This window comes from Canis lupus, chromosome 30, assembly GCF_003254725.2.
Source record: "Canis lupus dingo isolate Sandy chromosome 30, ASM325472v2, whole genome shotgun sequence".
Lineage (NCBI taxonomy): Eukaryota > Metazoa > Chordata > Mammalia > Carnivora > Canidae > Canis > Canis lupus.
In genome coordinates, this window is record NC_064272.1 from 15,070,053 (window position 1) to 15,086,742 (window position 16,690).

The window sequence follows — 16,690 nt, forward strand, 5'->3', positions numbered from 1 at the left end:
CGTGTGGAATTTAAGAAAGACATCAAATGAACAAAGAAAAAAAGAGACCCAAAAACCAGACTCTTAAGTATAGAAAATAAACTGATGGTTGCCAGAAGGAAAGTGGATGGGGAGGATGAGTGACGAAGATGAAGGGGAATAAGAGTATGCTTATCCTGAAGAGCACTGAGCAATGCATAGAACCGTTGAATCGCTATACTGTACAATATATTGTACACTTGAAACTAATATAACACCAGATGATAATTAAACTGGAATTTTAAATTAAATAAATAAATGTTTAAAGTTTTGGCCTATTCAGTTCCTGGTATAGGGGCAGAAAACTTTCCCCTTCTAGATTCTTTGGCTGGTCTAAAAATTAAATTCACATAAGATAGACTAAGAGAAAAAAAAATTAATTTGTATGTATGGAAGCTCTAGAAAAAATATGAAACTCAAAGAAGTGACTAAAGCAGTCAGCTTTTACATCTTTTAGACAAATAATAAATTTGTGATGAATTGACAGGACAAAGAAGTTTGGACTTGGGGTAGTAAGTAAGTGAAGAAGCAACCAGGTTCATTTACAAAGTTTCAGCCCTAACTTCCTTATTTCTGGTGGTAAGGGATGACTTCTACGCTCCTGGTACAGGGAGGGTACCTTTCACGTGGGAAATTTATTTCCTGCTTTCAAGGTAACTAAGGAGGATCAGAGTGTCCTTGCCCAAACTGTTTCTTAAGGAACTTAAAATAATATGCTAAAATGACATATTTTTGGGATGGCATATTCTGCTCCCCTTCACTAGTAAGGGCCATATCCCTGGTTTACAGATGGTGATCTCTGTGCATCCTCACATGGCAGAGAGCAAACAATCTCTCCTCCTCCTCCTCCTCCTCCTCCTCCTCCTCCTCTTCTTTCTTCTTTCTTCTTCTCCTTCTTCCTCTTCTTTCTTCTTTCTTCGTCTCCTTCTCCTTCTCCTTCTTCTTCCCACTAATCCTATCATGGGTGCCCCATCCTCATGATGTCATCTAACCCTAATTACTTCTCAAAAATCCAATCTCCAAATATCATCACCCTGGGGATTAGGACTTCAACATATGAATTTTGAGGGTACACATTCAGTCCATAATACAAACACACACAAAAGAAAGAGAACCTGACGTAATGAGAAACCATCTGAGGCAATCTTCAATAAAAAGTAATGTAAAAAATACCAAAAAAAAAAAAAAGTAATGTAAATCTCTACTAAGATCTCTTGAGGAGTTGTTTTTGTTTTGGGGGGTTTTTGTTGTTGTTTTCTTGTTTTTTTTTTTTTTGTTTTTGTTTTTTGTTTTTTGTTTTGTCTCTTGAGGAGTTGTAAAGGGAAAATTGTGCCACACCAAACATGGCAAGACTTTCTCTGCTGTAGAAACTCTCTCTCAATCCCTCTTTTCTCTCTCTCCAAATCTCTCAGAACAACCACTTCACCTACCCCCACCCTGGTTCTCTTCCTCTCCTCCCTAGACTCTCTCCTGGGATTCTTCAGCCTATCTCCATGTTCACAAGCTCTTTATTAAGTAGAGTATTTCTCCCTTCTCTCAGCTTCTTCCATGTGTTCTACAAAAGAAAAAATCAGCCTGGGATCCTTCTCCAGCTGGAGGGTGAAACAGGTTCATATGTAAGTCTCATATAATATTATGAGATTTATATTAAATATATTTAACCTATACATTAAGAAAATGAAACCAATAATATATGGCAATACATATTTAAATACTAAGTAGGTAGAGAATTGGAGATCTAGATGTTCAGAGGAGAAAATGAGAACTCTATACAAGAGAGGCCATGGAGAAAAGAGGAGCTAAGGTAAGGATTGAAAACTTGGGACAATCTTTTGCAGGTGAGTACTAGAGCCCTTCTCTCCTAAGGGAAGAGGAACTCTTGTACAAGGTAGGGCCAAAGACAAGGAAGTATACCACCTGTTTAGAAAATGGACAAAACCAGGTGGTCTATAAAGGAGAAGAAGAATGAAAGATGAGATTAGGAAGTGGGGTCAGAAGTTTGAGGTCTTTTTTTTTTTTTTTTTAGAAGTTTGAGGTCTTAAAGAAATATACCACATTAAAGAATATAGAGCATGGGAGTGACATGATTTAGAAAATTTTTGTGATTATGCTGGTGGGACTGAGGAACAGAAATCTTTTAAGAAAGGTCAGAAAGCAAATACAGCCTCTGTGTCTTGGTGATGAGTGTGAGCTCCAGGGATATGACAGCACACATGAAACAAAAGAAAGATTACTGTGTGATTCCATGGTAGAACTATCATGGCTGGATAAATGATTGGATATGAAGAGCAATGGAGAGGTGGAACCAAAGGTGATAGTGAAACTAGAAACAGGTTGGATGGGGGATGAACAGAATTGAGGACTGGAGGAGGAGAGATATCGGGAACGTGGAAGAGAAAAGAACATGAGTTTGATGCTTGTTATATGTGGCAGTTCTAAAGGCAGCTCAGCTAAGCTGGAGTAGCTGGTAGACAAAGGAGATGCAGAGGGTTGTTTAGGAGTGACAAGGGGTTTAGATGGGTGAGGATCTGTAAGAAATTATATTTACCAGGTAATTAAAATTGTGTTTTCCTATAGTTTAGAGTTTTGATTTCTAATAAATAAGCAAATTGACCTGGAAGGGATAACCCTATAATTTTTTGTGGGGGGGGGGGGGGGATAACCCTATAATTAACCAGCATTTGTCCTCTGGTTTCAGATATATTCTTAGGAACAGATTCTGTTAACAAGAAGGGTAGGAATTTTGATTAACTAAAGAGGAAAGAAAGGACATCCTCTAAATACCAGAAATAGACCCTGCTCCTGGCAAATACCAGGAGAAAAAAAGACCTGCAAATCTCCATTTGTGGTCAGAATTTTGGGAATGACTAACAAACTACATTCATGTACTGCATTCGCTTCTGGATGATTTGTGAATGATATTATAAATGCATGTGTGTACTCAAATGACATCAATTAAAGAAAGCTTTGCAAAATGTTTTTTATCCTTTAAGAGACGGCAATTCTTTAAAACTTGTCTCCAATGTTTATAGCAGCATTATCAACAATAGCCAAATTATGGAAAGAGCCCAATCCAATGCCCATCAACTGATGAATGGATAAAGAAGATGTGGTGTGTGTGTGTGTATATATATATATACTCCACTTTCTATATATAGAGAGAATGTTAGTCAGTCATCAACTAGAATGGAATGTTACTCAGCCATCAAAACATTCATTTCATTCTAAATCTGCCATTCACAATGATGGAATGGAGCCAGAGAGTATTATGCTAAGTGAAATAAGTCAGTCAGAGAAAGACAAATACCATATGATTTCACTCATGTGTGGAACTTAAGAAACAAAATAAATGAACATCAGGTTGAAAAAGAGAGAGGCAAACCAAGAAACAGACTCCTAACCCTAGAGAACAAACTGAGGGTTCCTGGAGGGAGGGTTGTGGGAGGATGGGTTAAATAGATAATGAGGATTAAGGAGGGTACCTGTGATGAGCAATGAGTGTTGTATGTAAGTGCTGAATCATTTTAATTCTACATTTAAAATGAATATTACACTGTATATTAACTAACTGGAATTTAAATAAAAATTTTGAAAGAAAAAATAAAATTTTTTAAAAATCAAAATAAAATCTGTTTATAATATGCAATAATAAATTTACATTTCCAGAGTTAAATCTGCAGCTCTTGACTTGAGATTTGAGAATACTTTAGAATTACATTCTTGATCAGGAACCTAAAGGTATGTTCTTGCTGTTGATTTTAGTCCAGAATGTTTTGGGAGGACTGGGTAGCTCAACGGTTGAGTGTCTGCTTTCTGCTCAGAGCATGATCTCAGGGTCCTGGGATCGAGTCTCGCATCAGGCTCCCCACAGGGAGCCTACCTATCCTTCTGCCTATGTCTCTGCCTCTCTTTGTGTCTCATGAATAAATAAATAAAATCTTTAAAAACAAAAAATAAACCAGAATGTTTTCACTTGATGCTCCAACTTTTTACCACTAATGTCTTCCTCTATTAATTTTTAAACAGATACCCATGGTTGAAAGATTTTGTTGTATTTATTGAGCAAAAATGAATATCCATTTTCATCAGTCTAGGTGTCCATCAGCAAAAATAGCCAGCATTAGAAAGAAAAGTTGATATTATTAGTTAGTAGACTTATCACTGCTTCTAGGATAGACATTAACCACTTTCCTAGGCCCCCAGGAACCTAGGGGACCCAAGTTAATGGGCATCTTTTGGACCCTTTCCACATTTACTTCTCTGCTCCTTGGCCCTCATCAAGCCAAATTCCATACTGGCTCTGCAAATCTCTTGCTATTGAATATCTACCAGTTGCCCAGACTTTATCTTTTCTTGGGGTGCCTGGCTGGCTCAGACAGTAAATCATGCAACTCTTGATATAGGGATTATGAGTTTGAGCCCCACATTGGATGTAGAGGACTGCAACCAGCATTGTTCAGGGTGACTAAACCTTCAAGAGAAAAGTCAGTCTTTCAGGACAAAAGAAACAGAATACAAAGTTTGGAGCAATTCAGTTGCTAAAAATGAGAGTGGAATCCCCCAAAAGGAGAATACAGAAATGGGGAGCTACAAATTGTGTGTATATATTCATCCCAAATATCTGCCTAATTTGCAGATAGGTGGACAGACTGCAACCAACCCAGTGAAGGATATAAGAACCGAGCTGCAATTTGAGCCTACTGCCCAAGAGACAGAGTTCACAGTCTGAGTCCAGCAAAGTTAATTGCCTGTTAAACCAAACATAACCACAACTCTCTCTGGAGAAATACAACAAAACTGAAAGTCTTCACAACTTAAAATTCACAATGTTCAGGACATAATCTGAAATATTCAACACACAAAGAAACAGAAAAATGCAAGCAATTTTCCAGAGAAAAGACAATCAATAGGGACAAACCCTGAGATGTTCCAGGTGTTGGAATTAGCAGACAAGAATGTTTAAAGCAGGTATTATAATTCTGATCAATGAAGCAAAGGAAAACATGCTCATAATGAAAGACAGAGAAATAGAAATTATTAAAAAAAAACCAAAATTCTAAAATTGGTAAATATCTGAAACTAAAAATGTACTAGATGAGCTTAATAATAGAATTGAGACAATAGAGAAAAAAGTCAAGGAACTTGAATACTAACCAATAGAAATTTATCCAATTTAAAGATCACAAGAGTAAAGATTGGAAAAAAATTAACAGAGCCTCAAGGATTTATTTTATCAATGTCTATAATGCATATATTTGAAATTATATAAGGAGACAAGAGAGAGAGAGAGAAGAGACCAGAAAAATTTTTGAATAATAGTAACCACATATTTTCCTATTTTGGAGAAAGTTGTATTTACTGATTAGAGGTATTTAGGAAACCCCTAGAGAATAAATATGAAGAAAACTATGCTGATACTGCTGAAAAGCAAGGATAAAGAGAAAATCTTGGAAGGAGATATAGAAATGACACATCATGTACAAGGGAAACATTGACCTCTTATCAGAAATAATGAAAGCAAGAAAAATCTGGAACAGTATCTTAACAGTGTTGAAACAAACAAAAATTGTCACCTCCAAAGTCTATACCTAGCAAAAATATCTTCCAAGGACAAATAAAGACATTTTTGTTAAGTAAATCATTTAAAGTACTATAAAAATATGAAATAGATAGGAATAACCTTAATAAAACATGTAAGATCTGTACACTAAAATGATAAAACATTACAAAAATAAATTAAAGACTTAAACAAATGGGAAGATAGCAGTTTATATATTGAAAGACTCAATATTGGTAAGAAGTCCATGTTTCTTAAGTTGGGCTAGAGATGTACAACCTATAAACATAATCGCAATTAAAATTCTATTAGAGTTTTATTCAGAAATTGAAAGATTGACTCAAAATTTTTAGGGAAAATACAAAGGACTAAGAATGGCAAAAAATAGTTTTCTGTTCACTATTTTTATCAATTGCTGAGAGTGGGGTATTGATATTCCCAACTATAACTGTGGATGTGTCTACCTCTCCATTCAACCTAGTAGTGACTAGCACTGCCTCTTTATTTCTTGTGGCTTCTGGGTGAGCATGGAGACTTAGCTGATCACTGGACTCTGTACACACTACCCTGGCATAGAAATTAGAGCACCATGTGCTTCCATTGGGCAGGAATGGAAGATCAGCTTCCTGCTCAGCCCTGCTGACATCCAATGGAGGAACTGGAGCACATAGTTTGTTTTTGTGGGGTAGGATAAGGGAGTGTGGTTTTTCCATTGGTGTTTGGATGGAGTAGGGCCAGTATGCCTAAAATATTATTTTATTAGGCCATCTTTTTCCCAAACTTTGGCAAGGGGGAACAGAGTTACTTGTTATTTACTTGGAAGGAGAGGGTTGGGAGCTATTTGTGTCTGTACCTGTTAGCCATCTGGGTTGAAGATTTCTACAGCTCCTAGTTCAAGATAAAGGAGAAACCCAGAAACTCACTACCTGATCTTCCTTAAGTCTTGTGGCCCCTCTGCAACCCATCTTCTTTTTTCTACCTTTCAGAGACTTCCTAAGTTCATGGTTATGTTAAATGCAAGGATTTTTAGTTGTAAGAAAAAAGAGCTGAGAGGAATGGAGCTAAACATTTAGATGAGCCAGAAGTTCATTTGAAACAAATCTCACAGTTAGAGGAACTTACACTGTAATTAAGTAATCAAGACAGTGTGGTACTTGTAACAGGATAGTTCATAGATCAATGAAGTAATTAGAGAGTCCAGAGGCAGACCCACATATATATTAGCCATTGATTTTTTTATTACAGAACAATTTTCATTAATAAAAGCTTTAAATAAAAACCCAGGGATGCCTGGGTGGCTCAGGGGTTGAGCATCTGCCTTCGGGTCAGGGCGTGATCCCAGGATCTGGGATAGAGTCCTATTTTGGGCTCCTTGTAGGGAGCCTGCTTCTCCCTCTGCCTGTGTCTCTGCCTCTCTCTCTCTCTCTCTCTCTCTCTCTCTCTCTCTGTCTCTCATGAATAAATAAATAAAATCTTAAAAAAAAACAACAACCCATAATTTCACAAACTAACAATGACTTAGTAGCATTCAAGTACTTCTGTCTGGAGAGGCATATTTGTTCTCGATGAATTTATATGTAAGTCCGCATGACATTCAATTCTAAAATGTATGTATAAATTGGCTTGGCATGATTAATAACTTTTTTTCATGATTAATAACTTAAAGTAAAATATAAACATAAGGACAACTTAAACACTAGTTTAATTAATGTGTGTCAATTCAAGGTCAGTGACTGGAAAAGTCTATTAAAAAATCTGAAAAAATCTGAGGTCATAAAGATCTTTAGGAAGGAATCACATACCTATGCACATTTGAAGATCGAGGGCTAAAAATCCATTCTTGATGAACACCATTAAGCAAATGATGTATAATATCCACCACACATCTGTTTCAAAAATGGCATATTTCCAAAAGTATCCATTTCTTTACAAATAAACATTACAGTATTAATTACTAATTACAGAGAGCCATCAGAATGAGTTCCACAATATGCTAACTCTTGCAAAGCTTCCCTGAGCTCTGTTTTAAAGCATCCACTTTAATCCTGGGGCTTTAAAAACATCTTCTTTACTTTAACTTTTGGTTATATGTGTCCATTTTCATCTTCTTCATAATTGACATGGTCTCTCTTCTTGGCAAATTTTTTTCCAATTGTCCCCACCAAGGTCTCCTCTCTTCTGGCCATTTCTTCATCTGATACATGGAGCTTCTACTGCTTCACCCTCAACTTCTTCCTGCTTTGTTCTTAGCATTCATCTGAAGCATTCTCAACCTCAAGATTAAATCCTCTGACTTTCTTCCACAGAGAAGATCTTCACGTAACAAGAAAATCTGCTTTTCTTTTATGAAACACTCTTTTTCTTTAAGCTCTGGCAAATCCAAATACAAGTGCTCTTCACTAATGATTTTCTTTTCTTCCTCTTCTAGTTGTTTCTTGGTCTCCGAGTCCAGTGCCCTTTGCATGAACTTCATGTGCAGCAGGTTTTTCAAGGATTTCATCTGGTGCTCGCTGCCATATTGACTCCTGCTCCAGCTGTGCTCCACCACCCCATTGATTTTTTATGTAAGTGCCAAAGTAAGTCAATGAAGAAAGGACACTCTTCTCAGTAAATGATGCTGTAAAACTGATAGCCAGACAGATATAAGTAAGCCTTGATCTTTATCTAACACTACATAAAAATCTTAAAAGGGACCTACATTTTTAGATAACAATATGGGGAAATATCTTTGTGATCTTCGGATAGGCAAAGATTTTTTTTTAGGCAGGGAAAATGTAAGCACTAATCATAAAAGGAAAAAAATGATCAGTTGAACTTCACCAAAACTAAAACATCAAAGACACTGTTAAGAAAAGACAAAGGGAGAAATGGCTGTAATAGATACCTGACATTGGACTTGTATCAAAATATAAATGAACTTCTATAACTCAGTAAGAAAACAATTTTTTAAAATGATCACAATATTTAAATTTCATAAGATTATATAAATACCACATGAAAATATGTTCAATATTATTAGTTATCAAATAAATGCAAATTCAAACCACAATAAGATCACTATACACTGGAGGACCTGATAAGTTTTATTGATAAGCGTCCCTGTGAGACAGGGCTGATCCTACAGTCCATATGAGACATTGACACAGATTTGGGATCTGTAACTTCCAAGAGCAACAAGGCCTTAAAGCTCCAAAGAATATAGCAAAAATCTAGGTAAACTTCAGTTCCACATATTCCACTCCTTAATCTCTGTATAGCTTCTAGTATTGAGATGTATGCAACCAAGCAGCTGAAAACAGACAAGAAATTAACTGTCCTTCTTTGGACCTCCCTACTCCATGGATACCAGAACATAATGTTCTTTTCTCATCACCTCAGTTCTGTTGGCTGCTTCTCAGAAACAAATAAGGAAATGAACATGGAAAAGAAACTATTTTTCGTATACAGGTTGCCCTCCTTATCTGCAAGCAGAGCATTTCTCTCTAAAGATGAAATGGTGTAAAACAAAGAGGCAATCACCATTAACTTATACTAGAAAAAACAATTGAGCATTCCCAGACCCAAAAAATAACTTCTTCTTAGGCTTTTCTAATATTTTAAGGACACATCTTGCTAGCAGATGCACAAAATAAATTGAGATAAAGCACAGATGCTCACAGACACATTTCAAAGCTATGGCAGCTTGATGCTGAGATGCTTGGGTGTAGTTCCCAGGGAAGGAGCTTGGCAGTACCACTGTTGCTGCTGGGAGTGTGCTGCCTCTATAATAGCTCACCACAAAGCAAACATTAAATGCTATTTTTTGCTTTTCATAAAGTGAAAATCCTAAGGGGTGCCTGAGGGGCTCAGTCCATTGAGCAACCAACTCTTGGTTTCAGCTCAGGTCATGATCTCATGGGTGGTGCGATCAAACCCCAAGATGGGTTCTACGCTCAGCGGTGCTGGGGGAGGCGGGGGGGAATGGCCAAAGATTCTGTCCCTGTGGCCCTTCCCACACACACTTATGCACCCTCTCTCTAAAATAAATGAATAAATCTTTTTTTGGAAAAGCAAAAATCCCAAGATTTCTTTCAGTTAGTGAAAGTAGGTACTAATGTCGGTTTTTTTGTAAAAGTGAAGTGCAGTAACGCAAACTTTCAAAAAGAGTAAGCCTCAAGAGAATGAGACAAGCCACAAACTCAGAGAAAATATTTGTAAATGACCTATCTGATAAAAGACTGTCATCCAAAATATACAAAGGACTCTTAAAGTTTCACAGTAAGAAAAGACAAACAGATTAAAAAATGGGCGTTAAGTCCTGAACAGACATCTCCCCAAAAAAGATATACAGATAGCAAATAAGCACATGAAAAGATGCTAAACATCCTTTGTTCTTAGGAATTGCAAGTCAAAACAACAAGATACCACTAGCCACATCTTAGACTGGCCAAAACACTGATAACACCAAATGCTGATAAGGATGTAGAACAACAGGAGTTCTCATTCATTGTTGGTAGGAATGTAAAATGGTACAGCCACTTTGGAAGACATTTTGGCAGTTCCTCACAAAATTAAACATACTCTGACCATACAGTCAGAGTATGGTCCACTTAGAAACTTACTCAACACAAAAATGTGCACATGAGTGTTTACAAGCAGCTTTATTTATAATGGTCAAAACTTGGAAGCAACCAAATGTTCTTCAGTAAGTGAATGGATAAACTGTGGTACATATAGACAATGGACTATAATTTATCACTAAAAAGAAAGAAGCTATCAAACCATTGAAAGACTGAAAGGAGGAACCTTAAATGTTATTGCCAAGTTAAAGAAGTCAATCTGAAAATGCTGTATTTTATATAATTCCAACTATATGGCATTCTGGAAAAGGCAAAACTGTGGAGAGTAAAAAGATTACTGGTTTCCAGGGGTTAGAGAGGAAGGAAAGATGATTAGGGTGAGCATAGAAGAATTTTAGGGCAGTGAAACAACGATTTGTGATACTATAATGATGGATACATTATTATACATTTGTCCAGTCCCAGAGAATGTACATCAAAAGTGAACCCTCATATAACCTATGGACTTTGGAGGATTATTATTTAAATTATTATTATGTCAATGTAGGCTCATCAGTTGTAACACATATCCACTTTGGTACAGGATAGTGGTAGTAAGGAAGTCTGTGGGGAGAGATGGGGTTTGAAGGCACATGGAAACAATCTGGACTTCCCATTCAATTTTGCTGTGAAACTAAAACTGCTCTCAAAATTAGTCTTTGGAGACACCTGGGTGGCTCAGTTGGTTAAGCATCTAACTCTTGACCTCAGTTCAGATCTTGATCTCAAGGTTGTGAGTTCAAGCCCTGCATTGGGTTTACACTGAGCATGGAGCCTAATAAAATAAAATAAAATATCTCTCTCTCTCTTTTTTTTTTTTAAATGTAAACCTGAGCAAGCAGGATACCTATTCCTGATGTACTTTGACTAGTGCATCCTGCTAGTCTCTGTGACAGTGTACTGTGTATACAGGGTACAGTGTACTGTGTCACAATACAATAACAGGAGAAGTAGAACTTACATGGTGAGCTATAAGGGCCAAGAAAAGAAATTTTTCCAAACTTTTTTACCTATTCTTCACCTCAGTTCCTCCAACCTTGTATTCTAACCTATCAAGTCCCCCTAATTGCACAAGATTCCTTTATTTGTAATTCACAGGGAGATGTAATATCTTAAACATTAATTAATACCTTTCTTGTATGAGGGTATAGATTCAGCTCCTTTGCTAAGACCAGGTTTTGATAAAGGATCCTTGGTTGAAACATTACAGATAAGCAGAAATGGAAAGAAGAGGGAAGGCAGGAAAAGACCACAGAAATAGAAGACTTTATGTAGTGAAGACAAATTTTGAGAATTTCACCAAAAGTAAGACCCAATTTAAGGTAAAAAGCAGACCCCAAATAGCCAGGGGAATATTAAAAAAGAAAACCAGATCTGGGGCATCACAATGCCAGATTTCACGTTGTAGTACAAAGCTGTGATCATCAAGACAGTGTGGTACTGGCACAAAAACAGACACATAGATCAATGGAACAGAATAGAGAATCCAGCAGTGGGCCCTCAACTCCATGGTCAACTAATATTCGACAAAGCAGGAAAGACTATCCACTGGAAAAAGGACAGTCTCTTCAATAAATGGTGCTGGGAACATTGGACAGCCACGTGCAGAAGAATAAAACTAGACCATTCTCTTACCCCAGACACAAAAGTAAACTCAGAATGGATGAAAGATCTAAATGTGAGACAAGATTCCATCAAAATCCTAGAGGAGAACACAGGCAACACCCTTTTTAAACTTTTAAACTTGGCCATAGCAACTTCTTGCAAGATACATCTATGAAGGCAAGGGAAACAAAAGCAAAAATGAATTATTGGGACTTAATCAAGATAAAAAGCATCTGCACAGCAAAAGAAACAGTCAACAAAATTAAAAGACAACCTACAGAATGGGAGAAGATACTTGCAAATGACATCTCAGATAAAGGGCTAGTATCCAAGATCTATAAAGAACTTACTAAACTCAACAGCAAAGAAACAAACAATCCAATCATGAAATGGGCAAAAGACATGAGCAGAAATCTCACAGAGGAAGACATAGACATGGCCAACATGCACATGAGAAAATGCTCTGCATCACTTGCCATCAGGGAAATACAAATCAAAACCACAATGAGATACCACCTCACACCAGTGAGAATGGGGAAAATTAACAAGGCAGGAAACAACAAATGTTGGAGAGGATGTGGAGAAACAGGAACCCTCTTGCACTGTTGGTGGGAATGTGAACTGGTGCAGCCACTCTGGAAAACTGTGTGGAGGTTCCTCAAAGAGTTAAAAATAGAACTGCCCTACGACCCAGCAATTGTACTGCTGGAGATAGATTTACCCCCAAAACACTGATACAGTGAAACGCCAGAACACCTGCACCCCAATGTTTGTAGCAGCAATGTGGAAGGAGCCTTGGTGAAATATATGGAAGCCAAACTGTGGAAGGAGCCTCGGTGAAAGATGAATGGATAAAAAGCTGTGGTCTATGCATACAATGGAATATTCCTCAGCCATTAGAAATGACAAATGCCCACCATTTGCTTCGACATGGATGGAACTGGAGGGTATTATGCTGAGTGAAATAAGTCAATCGGAGAAGGACAAACATTATATGGTCTCATTTATTTGGGGAATATAAAAAATAGTGAAAGGGAATAAAGGGGAAAGGAGAGAAAATGAGTGGGAAATATCAGTGAGGATGACAGAACATGAGAGACTCGTTAGGAGTCTCTAGGGACTCCTAGAACTCCTAGGGAGTTCGTAGGGAAACGAACAAGGGGTAGTAGAAAGGGAGGTGAGCCGGGGGTTGAGGTGACTGGGTGACGGGCACTGAGGGGGGCACTTGACGGGATGAGCAATGGGTGATATGCTATATGTTGGCAAATTGAACTCCAATTAAAAATAAAATAAAATAAAATAAAATAAAATAAAATAAAAGCCTTTCAACAAAAAAATAAAGTAAAAAACAAAAAATTTCATAATTACCTGATTTTGAAACAGTGCAAATGTTAAAATGAAGAATTTCTGAAAATAGGAGACTGCTAAAAAGTTCTCTGCTCTTCCTTCAGATTTCCAATCTTGGATAAATTATTTAACTTCTCTATGAACCATTTTTTCCCAGCTATGAAATAAAGACACTGCTGCTTACTGCCAAGGCCATTCCTGGAATAAATCATAGTAGCATGGTCCCACCCTAAATATTCTGATATAGATGAAACCTAATTCCAATGAATATCAAGTGTAGCTTTGAAGGAGATAAGAAAACAGAGAAAGGCAATGTGCAGCCTCAGGGGAACACATGAGCACATAATATTGTCTGGCTGGCACTTCTTATGGGAAACATGTAGGCTGATTATAATATAGTTGGGCTTGTTATTAAAGCAAAGTAATATACCCCCCTCTTTAGTCTCTTTACATTGTCTTCAAGTCTTCACCACACCCCTGGTCCTACACAGATTTGTCCCTCTCCTGAGTCCCCCGGGGCTCCTGAGTTACCACAATCTTCTATATCTCAAAAATAGATTTTATCAACCGACCAAAGGGCAATGTAAAACTTAATTTAAAATATCTAAAGGTTTTTCATAAAAGGTATTTTCATCAATCCCAGAAGTCAATATCGTTTGGAGTCCGTAATGGAAATAGTTGAAAACAGAATCAGAAATATGAAAAACCATCATGAGAGCCTGCTTCAAAATGCAAAGGAAAAAATTTTTCAGACAGAGAGATGAGAGAGAAGATATCAAGCAGGGAGGACAGGACAGGGAGATGCATGCCAAACACTTGTTAGCGCTCCTGAGAGAGAAATGAGAAAACCTGGCACAGGAATAACAGCCAATAATACCACTGAGGAAAATTACCCTGAGCTGAAAAAAAGAGGGGAGTGAGCAAATCAAAAAGATTTACCTTATTCTAGGCTAAATAAATAAATAAATAAATGGAGGCTTGCATGTCACAGGGAGAATGAGCAAATAAACACCAGAAAACATGAAGAAGATAGGTTAGCATTCCCCAGAAAACCATTTAAGACAAAACCCTATTTGTGAGCACTTTACTGGGGAGTGTGCACACAGGGAGCAGAAGTGAAAGAGAGGGGTGATGCAGGGTGTAGGATGCCTTGGTTATCTATCACTGTTGCAGATGCTCCATTACACTCCAAAAGTTCACTGGTTAAAGCAACACATTATTGCACCATTTCTGTGGATCAGGAATCCAGAAGCAGCTTAGCCTGGTGCTAAATTCCCCCAGGTTCCCCCATAGGGCTGGCTGCAACAAAGTATCTGCTGGGGTGGTAGTGGTACAAGGTGCAATGAAGGTCCCTCATGGGTGGGCTGGGGGAGGATCTGCTCCAGCCTCACTCAGGTGGGTGTTTGCAGCCTTTACTCCTCACTGGCGATCGGTTGATGACATCCTTCCTTTGCTTCTCCACTGGGCTCACAACACTAACATGGCAGGTTGCTTTCTCCAGAAACAGGGCTCCAAGAGGGAGCGAGAAAGCAAAAGAGGGCAAACTAGGTAGAAGCTAGAGTCTCTTCATAATCTAACCTCAGAAGGGACATTCTACCACCATTGCCATATTCTGTTTTTAGAATGGTCGCTAGGTCCAGCCCACAATCAAGGAGAGGATTACCAAAGGATTACCAACTATATGAATACTATGAAGCAGGATACCAGGGGGAATGTAGAGGCTTCCTACCCGGAGGGGTGGGGGCCCAGCATAGGAAAAGAGGGAGAGGCAGCCCCAGAGGTGTTAGTAAGTGGACATAGAGCACTATAAAGATTTTTTTTAATTTATTTATGATAGTCACAGAGAGGGAGAGAGAGAGAGAGAGAGAGGCAGAGACACAGGCAGAGGGAGAAGGAGGCTCCATGCACCGGGAGCCTGACGTGGGACTCGATCCCGGGTCTCCAGGATGGCGCCCTGGGACAAAGGCAGGCGCCAAACCGCTGCGCCACCCAGGGATCCCCCATAGAGCACTATAATATGCTTCTCAGAGCTGCATCCAGGAAAGGAAAAGAGGGTGCATATATCTATTAAGTTTTGCCCCACAAGAAAAGAACTCTCACTCCTCCAAGCACAGGCTGAGGTAGGCTTACTTTCTTCCCAGGAGTGTGCAGGAGGTGAGAGGTACACGAAGCAGCCCTGGGACTGTCCTGAGAGAGAGGCTATGCCACCACCACATCTGCATGAAGATGGAGAGGGTCTGCATGGGGTGGGTTGCCCCAGATTGCTAAAATGGGGAGATCAGAAGTGTTGCAAAGAGCTGTCTGACATAGTCTGAGGTCCAAATACTGAAGTGATAGAAATTGAGTCTTCTAGGGGTGCCTAGGTGGCTCAGTCTGTTAAATGTCTGACTCTTGATTTTAGCTCAGGTCATGATCTCAGGATCAGGTTCTGTGCTGGACATGGAGCCTACCTAAGATTCTCTCTCTTCCTCTCTCCCTCTGCCCCTCCCCACCTCTGGCTTTTTTTTTTTTTTTCAGAAAGAAAGAAACAGAGAAACAAACAAACTGGGCCTTCTACCTTGAGGAGTCAGCACAATTAAATTTCCAGACTATTATAAATTACCACGTCCCAGTCCTCCTACACTTTCCATGACATCAATGGCTTCAGCAACTGCAGGACAGACAAAATATAAATGGACATATTGTAAGCATCAGCATCAGCATCATTTACTTAATCAACCTCTTCTTGACTTTAACCTGATAAAGGCTGATAGCTCATCTTTGTCATGTTTTCAAAAGCAGTAAGTTTCTTTCCGTTCAATTTTTACCTAGAAAAAAATATTTTACCTAGAAATTTACATTACAACAAGAAATGTCAGAGGGGCACCTGGGTAGCTCAGTTAAGTGTCCAACTCCCGATCTCCGACTCAAGTCTTGATCTCAGGGTCATGAGTTCAGGCTCTGCATTGGGCTCCAATCTAGGTGTGGAGTCTATTTAAAAAAAAAAAAAAGTCATAGATTCAAATAATTTAATAGCTAAAAGAGTTTAATTAAAATTCATTTAACTTAGCCTCCTCTCTCTAGGCAGAATTATCCCTCAACCATAGAAATCAAAATACATATATGATTTTTTAGAATATGTCCAGATACATCAATTTTAGATATCACCTAGTGACTGATTTTGGCATTATATCTCTATCTCTATTTGTTTCCACAATCTAGCTCTAGATCTATATGTAATTATATGTGTGTACACACACACACCTATATATAATTTTTAGAGGTCCTATAGATATACTAGTTTTAGATATACTCAGTGATTGATTTTAACTATATATATCTTTTCATAATCTACATATATATCTATATATTCCTGAATATATATATATATACCTACATCTCTCCCTCCCTCTCTCCCCTACCTCCTCTATCAAGAGATTACTTGCTCAAGTTGCACCTGGAATGATCTCTCTGAAACAAGTTGAAAACTTTTTGCAATCCTTTAAAAAAAGAACATGCTCAACAGAAAAATGTAAAGAATTAGACAAATTTATTGTGAGTTGATATAGGGATTAGTCTTAAAATA

General features: G+C 38.1%; 1 pseudogene; it reads right to left on the reverse strand.

The window, feature by feature from the left end:
• Positions 1-7,350: 7,350 nt before the first annotated feature.
• LOC112675461 (M-phase phosphoprotein 6-like) lies at positions 7,351-8,197 on the reverse strand (annotated as a pseudogene).
• Positions 8,198-16,690: the final 8,493 nt, after the last annotated feature.